The following is an 11,569-nucleotide window of genomic DNA, read 5'->3' on the forward strand; positions in this document are numbered from 1 at the left end:
TAACAAAAAACGTACAGGAAAAAATACCGCCTGTGAATGATAAAAGAAGGCAAGAATTATGGGAGACATTCATTTCCCTTCTTCCTCTCCTGTTTCAATTGTAAAGAAACTTTGAAGAAAAACAATCGAAAACTCATACATGCCCCACCGAACAACGTGCGCCACACCTTGGTCATTGATTACTGTAGATTAGAATACTTACAATATGCAAACAGGTCCTTCAGCCCAGCAACTCCACACCGACCCGCCCGAGCCCAAATGCATTCCTCTCCTTTAACCACGTCAATTTAGCACGGCCATTTCAACAAACCGGGACATTTTTGGACTGTGGGAGAAAAGCAGAGCAAGCACACGCAGGCACAGGGAGATTGTGCAAACTCCACACATAAAGTTGATTGAGGCGGGAATTGACCCTGACTCCGTGGCATTGTGAAACAGCAGCGCTCACGATGGTGTCAGCGTGAGATGGGACTTATTTGCCTTCTTTAATTGGGAAAAATCTCTGTCATTGTGAGCATCTGGAAAGACCAGTTCCTTCGCCAGAAAAAGAAATGAATATGTCATTAACCTTTGTTTGTTTCATGGCCAAGAATACTCAGATCAATAGCTCCTTTCAATGAATAATTTTGACTCAATTTGGCTGCAAATATCTTGTCCTAACTTTGTGCTTTTCTTCTTTTACATTGGTGTCTCGCACCTTACAAATGACAGCAAAGGTATTAATGGAGATGGAAACATGTAACTCAAGTCAGCGGTAGCTTTCAATGAGATCACGGCTGATTTGGTCAATGCTCAGTGACCGGTGCTGTCTGTAGTCATGGCCGAGTGGTTAAGGCGATGGATTAGAAATCCATTGGGGTTTCCCCACGTAGGTTCGAATCCTGCTGACTACGTTATGAATGCTTTCCTGCTGGAACTATTCAAAGTTCAGAAAGCCTGTTTTGCAAACCAGGCCTGTAATATAATGAGACTTGAGAAACTCGAGTTCTTCATCAGAAATGCTCCACATTTAAAACATTCTCTCTGTTTCTCTTTCCAGATACACTGCTCGACACATCGGGATTCTGCAGTTGTTATTGAACGCCCTGAGCAGAAGTGCTGCTTTTCATTAGATTCCTTTCATCCCTTGTCCTCTGATCTCTGACTCTGGTCATTGGCAACACTTCCTCCTGCTCGTCAGAGTGCTCATTCCCCACCGCTCCCTCTCCCATCATTACAAACGACCGCAGGAAATTGCCACTTAACCATCTTTGTTCCAAAGTGAAACTCACCAGCCTAGGAACTCTCTCCACCAAACGGGACTTCTCATCCCTGGACATGGTGCAAGCCAGAGGATTGTGAAGAGTTACTGTGAAAATATTGTCAGTTGGCAGTTGGAAAAATGTTTAGGAAGCAAACCATATAATTTAGGCTCCAGCTTTGGAAATCTTGAGAAACCCTTTGGGAAATGGAATCATAGGAGATTGAAGAAGTGTAAATTGTCAGTCCGAGTAGAGGAAGGGACATTGACTCTGATCTTCTCGGCACAGGAACTGATCTGAGACATTGAAAGAATTCTCGCTCCCGTACGCGAGGAATACAAACTTCATCTGGACTGTGGGATAATGAAAAACTCTGGAACACTCAAGACAATATCCAAATATTGACTGAGATAACTACAGTACGAGTACTATAGATGGGTCAGTTTTTGTCCACTGTGTGCGGGAGGGCTTCCTGACACAGTATGTAGACATGCCTTCAAGGGAAGAAGCCACTTTCGATTTAGTACTGGGTAACGAGCCTGGCCAGGTTTTAGATTTGGAAGGAGGTGAGCACTGTGGAGACAGCGATCACAATTCTCTCAGGTTTACTTTCGTGATGGAAAGGGATAGGTGTACTCCACGGAGCAAGAGTTTCAGCTGGTGGAAGGGAAATCACGATGCAATGAGGAAAGATTTAGGAATCGTAGAGTGGGGTAGGAAACTGTAGGGGGTGAGCACATTAAAAATGTGGAGCTTATTCAAGGAAAAGCTCCTGTATGTCCTAGATAAGTATGTACCTGTCAGGGAGGGAGTAAGATATAGAACGCGTGAGCCGTGCTTTACTAAGGAAGTGGAAACCCTGGTCAAGAAGAACAAGAAGTCTTATGTTAGGAGAAAACGTGAAAACTCAGTTCGAGCGCTCGAGGGTTCCAACGATATCAGGAAAGACCTAAAAAGAGAGCTGAGAAGAATCAGGAGGAGACATGAGAAGTTGTTGGCAGATAGGATCAGGGTTAACCCTAAGGCTTTCCATAGGTCTGTGAGCACTAAAAGAATGACGAGAGTTAAATTTGGGACAATCAAGGATAATAGTGGGAAGTCGTATGTGGAGTCAGTGGAGATAGAGGAAGCACTAATTAAATATTTTTCGACAGAGTTCGCTATAGATAATGAAAATGTTGGCGAGGAAGATAGAGAGATACTTGCGTCTAGACTAGAAGAGATTCAGGTTCACATGGAAGAGATATTAGAAATACTGCAGAGTGTGAAAATAGATAAGTCAGCTGGGCCGGACGGGATCTATCTGATGTTGTTCAGCAAATGCACGACAGGAAGGTACAAATCAAGCTGATGCTAACAACGGCTCGTTTTGAGCCGCTAATTTGCAGTGAAGTGGCGGCGCCAATAAAAGGTGTCACGCAGCTCGTCTAATTCCACATCCTGAGCTCGAAATGACCAGATGTCTCTCGCAGAGTTTCGGCAGGGTCTTGCTTAGACGACACCATGACAGGTTTTCACTGGAGTGGATCATGAATTCGCGTCGGGACTGCGAATAAAACGATGGAAACTTCCAGCAGAGAAGGAGGCGACCCCGAAGCAGGCAACTGAGGACAAATGTTTCTCCTTTGCCAGTGAAAGTCACTGCTTCACAAATTGGAAACTTCGAAGTGAAGCAGTGTTGGTGATTTTCTTCGCTGCTTGTTCACCTTTTTAATTCTGATTCCGTGAAAGTCCATGGCATTACATATTGACATTCTGCCAGCGGTGTGCGCGTCTGTTGGGCCAGTGGCGTAATGGGTAACGCGTCTGACTTCGGATCAGAAGATTGTAGGTTCGAGTCCTACCTGGCTCGAGGGAAATGTCTGACCTTAACCGTGCCCCACGTTGACGCTCCCCTGTGATGTCCTGCCGGGGCGTCGCTTCTGTGCTTCCACATTTGAAACTTGCATTTGTCCTATTATCCATTTCAAATTCCAGCTCACCACAACGGAGACCTCTGTCGCTTTGGGGGTATCTTTCTGTGTGTCTCCCTTTGTGGGTGAAAATGAGCATAAGTTCCTCAAAAGAGTTACAAGTCGCTGTGCAAAGGTCACACATCTGCCCCATTATTGTGCCATTTAAGAACACAGGATAAAGTCATTGACATTTGCACTGGGAACATTAGAACACACGAGAATTTGGGCCAAAGTTGGAAACTGCGACTGGAATGATTGGCTCTCTGATTAGCCGCGATGCACACCGGTGGAATGGCCTTTTCCCACTTTGTAAATCTACGAAGACAAGTTGAAAATGTTCATAAAGGGTGTTTTATTTACACCAAATACGACAGTATCTATCGCCTTGTCTATTTATTTACTTGTGAGGATTCCATACTCTCAGAACCGTGGCCCGGATCGTATTCCGGCTCATGGAATGCTGGTATTGTTCAGCTAACATGTCGGTGTCCCAGTACTTCTGCCGATTTTCCGATGCTAGCAGGTCATTGGTTTTGTCCAAAACATTATGAATGTTAACATAATACGAATAGCTGCAGTTGCTGGAAATCTGAGCCAAAAACGAAAATTGTTTGCGGAACGCAGAAAGACTGGCAACAGAAACATCGACTTTCCTGCTCCTCGGATGCTGCTGTGCGTTTCCAAAATTTTCTGATCTAAAATCAGGTTTCCAGCATCTGCAGTCCTCACTTTTGCCTAGTTCCTTCAGTGTCGCTGGTTCCCAATTCAAGAACTCCATCTCTAGCGTTTTCATGTCTGTACCTCCATGCTGTCGAGTTGAAGAGTGAAGAAAAGTAACTCACCCCCTCCATCTCTGGGGTAATTAGGGGCTGAAAGTGAATCGTATCACATTGAAGTGTATCTACAAGCGACTTAATCTCTGTCTTTTATTGGGAACCATCTCTTTCATTGTAACCATCAGGAAAGACCATTTCGTTCGCTAAAAAGAGAAATGAATATGTCACTAACCTTTGTTTGTTTCATGGCCAAGAATACTCAGATCAATAGCTCCCTTGATGACCTCTGCTGGTCATGTTCGCAAAGAGGTCTCGCAAATTGCCAAGTGTGATTTTCCTTTCAATAAATAATGTTGAACCAATTTTGCTGCAAATATCTTGTCCTAACTTTGTGCTTTTCTTCTTTTACATTGGTGTCTCGCACCTTACAAATGACAGCAAAGGTATGAATGGAGATGGAAACATGTAACTCAAGTCAGCGGCAGCTTTCAATGAGATCACGGCTGATTTGGTCAATGCTCAGGGCGCGGGGCTGTCTGTAGTCATGGCCGAGTGGTTAAGGCGATGGATTAGAAATCCCTTGGGGTTTCCCCACGTAGGTTCGAATCCGGCTGACTACGTTATGAAGGCTTTCCTGCTGGAACTAATCAAAGTTCAGAAAGCCTGTTTTGCAAACCAGGCCTGTAATTTGATTAGACTTGAGAAACTCGAGTTCTTCATCAAAAATGCTCCACATTTAAAACATGATCTCTGTTTCTCTTTCCAGATACACTGCTCGACACATCGGGTTTCTGCAGTTGTTATTGAACGCCCTGAGCAGAAGTGCTGGTTTTCATTAGATTCCTTTCATCCCTTGTCCTCTGTTCTCTGACTCTGGTCATTGGCAACACTTCCTCCTGCTCGTCAGAGTGCTCATTCCCCACCGCTCCCTCTCCCATCATTACAAACGACCGCAGGAAATTGCCACTTAACCATCTTTGTTCCAAAGTGAAACTCACCAGCCTAGGAACTCTCTCCACCAAACGGGACTTCTCATCCCTGGACATGGTGCAAGCCAGAGGATTGTGAAGAGTTACTGTGAAAATATTGTCAATTGGCAGTTGGAAAAATGATTAGGAAGCAAACCATATAATTTAGGCTACAGCTTTGGAAATCTTGAGAAACCCTTTGGGAAATGAAATCATAGGAGATACAAGAAGTGTAAATTATCAGTCCGAGTAGAGGAAGGGACATTGACTCTGATCTTATCGGCACAGGAATTGATCTGAGACATTGATAGAATTCTCGCTCCCGTACGCGAGGAATACAAACTTCATCTGGACTGTGGGATAATGAAAAACTCTGGAACACACAAGACAGTATCCAAATATTGACTGAGATCACTACAGTACGAGTACAAGAGATGGGTCAGTTTTTGTCCAGTGTGTGCGGGGGTGCTTCCTGACACAGTATGTAAACATGCCTTCAAGGGAAGAAGCCACTTTCGATTTAGTACTGGGTAACGAGCCTGGCCAGGTTTTAGATTAGGAAGGAGGTGAGCACTGTGGAGACAGCGATCACAATTCTCTCAGGTTTACTTTCGTGATGGAAAAGGATAGGTGTACTCCACGGAGCAAGAGTTTCAGCTGGTGGAAGGGAAATCACGATGCAATGAGGTAAGATTTAGGAATCGTAGAGTGGGGTAGGAAACTGTAGGGGGTGAGCACATTAAAAATGTGAAGGTTATTCAAGGAAAAGCTCCTGTGTGTCCTAGATAAGTATGTACCTGTCAGGGAGGGAGTAAGATATAGAACGCGTGAGCCGTACTTTACTAAGGAAGTGGAAACCCTGGTCAAGAAGAACAAGAAGTCTTATGTTAGGAGAAAACGTGAAAACTCAGTTCGAGCGCTCGAGGGTTCCAACGATATCAGGAAAGACCTAAAAAGAGAGCTGAGAAGAACCAGGAGGAGACATGAGAAGTTGTTGGCAGATAGGATCAGGGTTAACCCTAAGGCTTTCCATAGGTATGTGAGCACTAAAAGAATGACGAGAGTTAAATTTGGGACAATCAAGGATAATAGTGGGAAGTCGTATGTGGAGTCAGTGGAGATAGACGAAGCACTAAATAAATATTTTTCGACAGAATTCGCTATAGATAATGAAAATGTTGGCGAGGAAGATAGAGAGATACTTGCGTCTAGACTAGAAGAGATTCAGGTTCACATGGAAGAGATATTAGAAATACTGCAGAGTGTGAAAATAGATAAGTCAGCTGGGCCGGACGGGATCTATCTGATGTTGTTCAGCAAATGCACGACAGGAAGGTACAAATCAAGCTGATGCTAACAACGGCTCGTTTTGAGCCGCTAATTTGCAGTGAAGTGGCGGCGCCAATAAAAGGTGTCACGCAGCTCGTCTAATTCCACATCCTGAGCTCGAAATGACCAGATGTCTCTCGCTGAGTTTCGGCAGGGTCTTGCTGAGACGACACCATGACACGTTTTCACTGGAGTGGATCATGAAATCGCGTCGGGACTGCGAATAAAACGATGGAAACTTCCAGCAGAGAAGGAGGCGACCCCGAAGCAGGCAACTGAGGACCAATGTTTCTCCTTTGCCAGTGAAAGTCACTGCTTCACAACTTGGAAACTTCGAAGTGAAGCAGTGTTGGTGATTTTCTTCGCTGCTTGTTCACCTTTTTAATTCTGATTCCGTGAAAGTCCATGGCATTACATATCGACATTCTGCCAACCGTTAGCGTGTTTGTTGGGCCAGTGGCGTAATGGGTAACGCGTCTGACTTCGGATCAGAAGATTGTAGGCTCGAGTCCTACCTGGCTTGAGGGGAATGTCTGACTTTAACCGTGGCCCAAGTTGACGCTCCCCTGTGATGTCCTGCTTCTGTGCTTCCACATTTGAAACTTGCATTTGTCCTATTATCCATTTCAAATTCCAGCTCACCGCAACGGAGACCTCTGTCGCTTTGGGGGTATCTTTCTGTGTGTCTCCCTTTGTGGGTGAAAATGAGCATAAGTTCCTCAAAAGAGTTACAAGTCGCTGTGCAAAGGTCACACATCTGCCCCATTATTGTGCCATTTAAGAACACAGGATAAAGTCATTGACATTTGCACTGGGAACATTAGAACACACGAGAATTTGGGCCAAAGTTGGAAACTGCGACTGGAATGATTGGCTCTCTGATTAGCCGCGATGCACACAGGTGGAATGGCCTTTTTCCATTTTGTAAATCTACGAAGACAAGTTGAAAATAATCTGCAAGGAAAATGTTCATAAAGGGTGTTTTAATTACACCAAATACGACAGTATCTATCGCCTTGTCTTGTTATTTACTTGTGAGGATTCCATACTCTCAGAACCGTGGCCCGGATCGTATTGCGGCTCATGGAATGCTGGTATTGTTCAGCTAACATGTCGGTGTACCAGTACTTCTGCCGATTTCCCGATGCTAGCAGGTCATTGGTTTTGTCCAAAACATTATGAATGTTAACATAATACGACTAGCTGCAGTTGCTGGAAATCTGAGCCAAAAACGAAAATTGTTTGCGGAACGCAGAAAGACTGGCAACAGAAACATCGACTTTCCTGCTCCTCGGATGCTGCTGTGCTTTTCCAAAATTTTCTGATCTAAAATCAGGTTTCCAGCATCTGCAGTCCTCACTTTTGCCTAGTTCCTTCAGTGTCGCTGGTTCCCAATTCAAGAACTCTATCTCTAGCGGTTTCATGTCTGTACCTCCATGCTGTCGAGTTGAAGAGTGAAGAAAAGTAACTCACCCACTCCATCTCTGGGGTAATTAGGGGCTGAAAGTGAATCGTATCACATTGAAGTGTATCTACAAGCGACTTAATCTCTGTCTTTTATTGGGAACCATCTCTTTCATTGTAACCATCAGGAAAGACCATTTCGTTCGCTAAAAAGAGAAATGAATATGTCACTAACCTTTGTTTGTTTCATGGCCAAGAATACTCAGATCAATAGCTCCCTTGATTACCTCTGCTGGTCATGTTCGCAAAGAGGTCTAGCAAATTGCCAAGTGTGATGTTCCTTTCAATAAATAATGTTGAATCAATTTTGCTGCAAATATCTTTTCCAAACATTGTGCTTTTCTTCTTTTACATTGGTGTCTCGCACCTTACAAATGACAGCAAAGGTATGAAAGGAGATGGAAGCATTTAACTCATCAAGTCAGCGGCAGCTTTCAATGAGATATCGGCTGATTTGGTCACTGCTCAACGTTGCAGCTTTGTCTGTCGTCATGGCCGCGTTCTTAAGCTGAATGATGAGAAGTTCTTTGGGGTTTCCCCACGTCGGTTCGTGTCCTGCTGACGTACGTTGTGAATGCTTTCCCGCTGGAACAATTTCTACTCGATGTTCAGAACGCTTATCTTGCAAACCAGACCGGTAATTTGATTAGACTTGGGAAATTCGAGATCTTCATCAGAAATGTTCTGTATTTAAAGCATTATCTCTAAGAATGACGAGAGTTAAATTTGGGACAATCAAGGATAATAGTGGGAAGTTTTGTGTGGAGTCAGAGGAGATAGGGGAAGCACTAAATTAATATTTTTCGACAGTGTTCGATATAGAAATGAAAACGTTGGCGAGGAAGATACAGAGATACTTGCGTCTAGTGTAGTAGAGATTGAGGTTCACAAGGATTAGGTAATAGAAATACTGAAGATTGTGAAAACAGACAAGTCCCCTGGGCCGGATGGGATCTGTCCTAGGACCCTTCTGGGAAGCAAGGGAAGACATTGATGAGCCTTTGGAATTGATCGTCAAATCATCGTTGTCTACAGGAATAGAGCCCGTGGAATGGAGCATAGCATATAGAACATAGAACATAGAACATAGAACAATACAGCACAGAACAGGCCCTTCGGCCCACGATGTTGTGCCGAACTTCTATCCTAGATTAAGCACCCATCCATGTACCTATCCAAATGCCGCTTAAAGGTCGCCAATGAATCTGACTCTACCACTCCCACGGGCAGCGCATTCCATGCCCCCACCACTCTCTGGGTGAAGAACCCACCCCTGACATCTCCCCTATACCATCCACCCTTCACCTTAAATTTATGTCCCCTTGTAACACTCTGTTGTACCCGGGGAAAAAGTTTCTGACTGTCTACTCTATCTATTCCTCTGATCATCTTATAAACCTCTATCAAGTCACCCCTCATCCTTCGCCGTTCCAACGAGAAAAGGCCGAGAACTCTCAACCTATCCTCGTATGACCTACTCTCCATTCCAGGCAACATCCTGGTAAATCTTCTCTGCACCCTCTCCAAAGCTTCCACATCTTTCCTAAAGTGAGGCGACCAGAACTGCACACAGTACTCCAAATGTGGCCTAACCAAAGTCCTGTACAGCTGCAACATCACCTCACGACTCTTGAATTCAATCCCTCTGCTAATGAACGATAATACTCCATAGGCCTTCTTACAAACTCTATCCACCTGAGTGGCAACCTTCAAAGATCTATGTACATAGACCCCAAGATCCCTCTGTTCCTCCACCTGACCAAGAACCCTACCATTAACCCTGTATTCCGCATTCTTATTTGTTATTCCAAAATGGACAACTTCACACTTGGCAGGGTTGAACTCCATCTGCCACTCCTCAGCCCAGCTCTGCATCATATCTAAGTCCTTCTGCAGCCGACAACAGCCCTCCTCACTGTCCACAACTCCACCTATCTTTGTATCATCTGCAAATTTACTGACCCACCCTTCGACTCCCTCATCTAAGTCATTAATAAAAATTACAAACAGCAGAGGACCCAGAACTGATCCCTGCGGAACTCCACTTGTAACTGGACTCCATGCTGAATATTTACCATCTACCACCACTCTCTGACTTCGACCGGTTAGCCAGTTTTCTATCCAATTGGCCAAATTTCCCTCTATCCCATGCCTCCTGACTTTCCGCATAAGCCTACCATGGGGAACCTTATCAAATGCCTTACTAAAATCCATGTACACTACATCCACTGCTCTACCCTCATCCACATGCTTGGTCACCTCCTCGAAGAATTCAATAAGACTTGTAAGGCAAGACCTACCCTTCACAAATCCGTGCTGGCTGTCCCTAATCAAGCAGTGCCGTTCCAGATACTCGTAAATCCTATCCCTCAGTACCCTTTCCATTACTTTGCCTACCACAGAAGTAAGACTAACTGGCCTGTAATTCCCGGGGTTATCCCTATTCCCTTTTTTGAACAGGGGCACAACATTCGCTACTCTCCAGTCCCCTGGTACCACCCCCGTTGCCAGTGAAGACGAGAAGATCATTGCCAACGGTACTGCAATTTCCTCTCTTGCTTCCCACATAATCCTAGGATATATCCCGTCAGGCCCGGGGGACTTGTCTATCCTCAAGTTGTTCAAAATGTCCAACACATCTTCCTTCCTAACAGATATCTCTTCTAGCTTATCAGTCCGTTTCACACTCTCCTCTTCAACAATACAGTCCCTCTCGTTCGTAAATACTGAAGAGAAGTACTTGTTCAAGACCTCTCCTATCTCTTCCGACTCAATACACAGTCTCCCACCACTGTCCTTGATCGGACCTACCCTCGTTCTCGTCATTCTCAGGTTTCTCACATACGCATAGAATGCCTTGGGGTTATCCTTGATCCTATCCGCCAGGGATTTTTCATGCCCTCTCTTAGCTCTCCTAATCCCTTTCTTCAGGTCCCTTCTGGCTATCCTGTATCCCTCCACTGCTCTGTCTGAACCTTGTTTCCTCAACCTTATGTAAGCCTCCTTCTTCCTCTTTACTAGACATTCAACCTCCCTCGTCAACCAAGGCTCCCTCACACGACCATTTCTTTCCTGCCTGATCGGTACATACATATCAAGGACACGTCGTATCTGCTCCTTGAAAAAGTCCCACATTTCCACCACATCCTTCCCTGACAGCCTATGCTCCCAACGTATGCTCCTCAAATCCTGTCTTACAGCATCGTAATTTCCCTTCCCCCAATTGTAAAAACTTCCTTGTTGTGTGCACCTATCCCTCTCCATAACCAAGGTGAAAGTGACAGAATTGTGGTCGCCATCACCAAAATGTTCACCCACTAACAAGCCCACCACTTGTCCCGGTTCGTTACCGAGTACCAAATCCAATATGGCCTCCCCTCTGGTTGGACAATCTACATACTGCGTTAGAAAAGCTTCCTGGACACACTGCACAAACACCGCCCCATCCAATCTACTTGATCTAAAGAGCTTCCAATCAATATTTGGGAAGTTGAAGTCGCCCATGACTACGACCCTGTGGCTTCTGCACCTTTCCAAAATCTGTTTCCCAATCTGTTTCTCCACATCTTTGCTGCTATTGGGGGGCCTATAATAAACACCCAACAAGGTGACTGCACCTTTCCTATTTCTGACTTCAGCCCATACTACCTCCAGAGGCAGATCTCCCTCAAACTTCCTTTCTGCAGCCGTTATACCATTTCTAATTAGCAATGCCACCCCCCCTCCTTTTTTACCACCCTCCCTAATCTTACTGAAACATCTGTAACCAGGAACCTCCAACAGCCATTCCTGTCCCTCATCTATCCATGTTTCCGTGATGGCTACAACATCGTAGT

At 44.9% G+C, this 11,569-nt stretch overlaps 4 non-coding genes across 4 annotated transcripts; all 4 read left to right on the top strand.

Moving 5' to 3' along the window:
* Window positions 1–811: 811 nt before the first annotated feature.
* Window positions 812–893, top strand: trnas-aga (transfer RNA serine (anticodon AGA)). The gene has a single exon. It is a non-coding gene; the product is annotated as a tRNA-Ser (tRNA).
* A 2,127-nt stretch (window positions 894–3,020) lies between these two features.
* Window positions 3,021–3,093, top strand: trnar-ucg (transfer RNA arginine (anticodon UCG)). The gene has a single exon. It is a non-coding gene; the product is annotated as a tRNA-Arg (tRNA).
* Window positions 3,094–4,510: 1,417 nt separating this feature from the next.
* trnas-aga (transfer RNA serine (anticodon AGA)) lies at window positions 4,511–4,592 on the top strand. Its single transcript has one exon. It is a non-coding gene; the product is annotated as a tRNA-Ser (tRNA).
* A 2,127-nt stretch (window positions 4,593–6,719) lies between these two features.
* Window positions 6,720–6,792, top strand: trnar-ucg (transfer RNA arginine (anticodon UCG)). Its single transcript has one exon. It is a non-coding gene; the product is annotated as a tRNA-Arg (tRNA).
* Window positions 6,793–11,569: the final 4,777 nt, after the last annotated feature.

This window comes from Chiloscyllium punctatum, chromosome 29, assembly GCF_047496795.1.
Source record: "Chiloscyllium punctatum isolate Juve2018m chromosome 29, sChiPun1.3, whole genome shotgun sequence".
NCBI classification, from domain to species: Eukaryota; Metazoa; Chordata; class Chondrichthyes; order Orectolobiformes; family Hemiscylliidae; genus Chiloscyllium; species Chiloscyllium punctatum.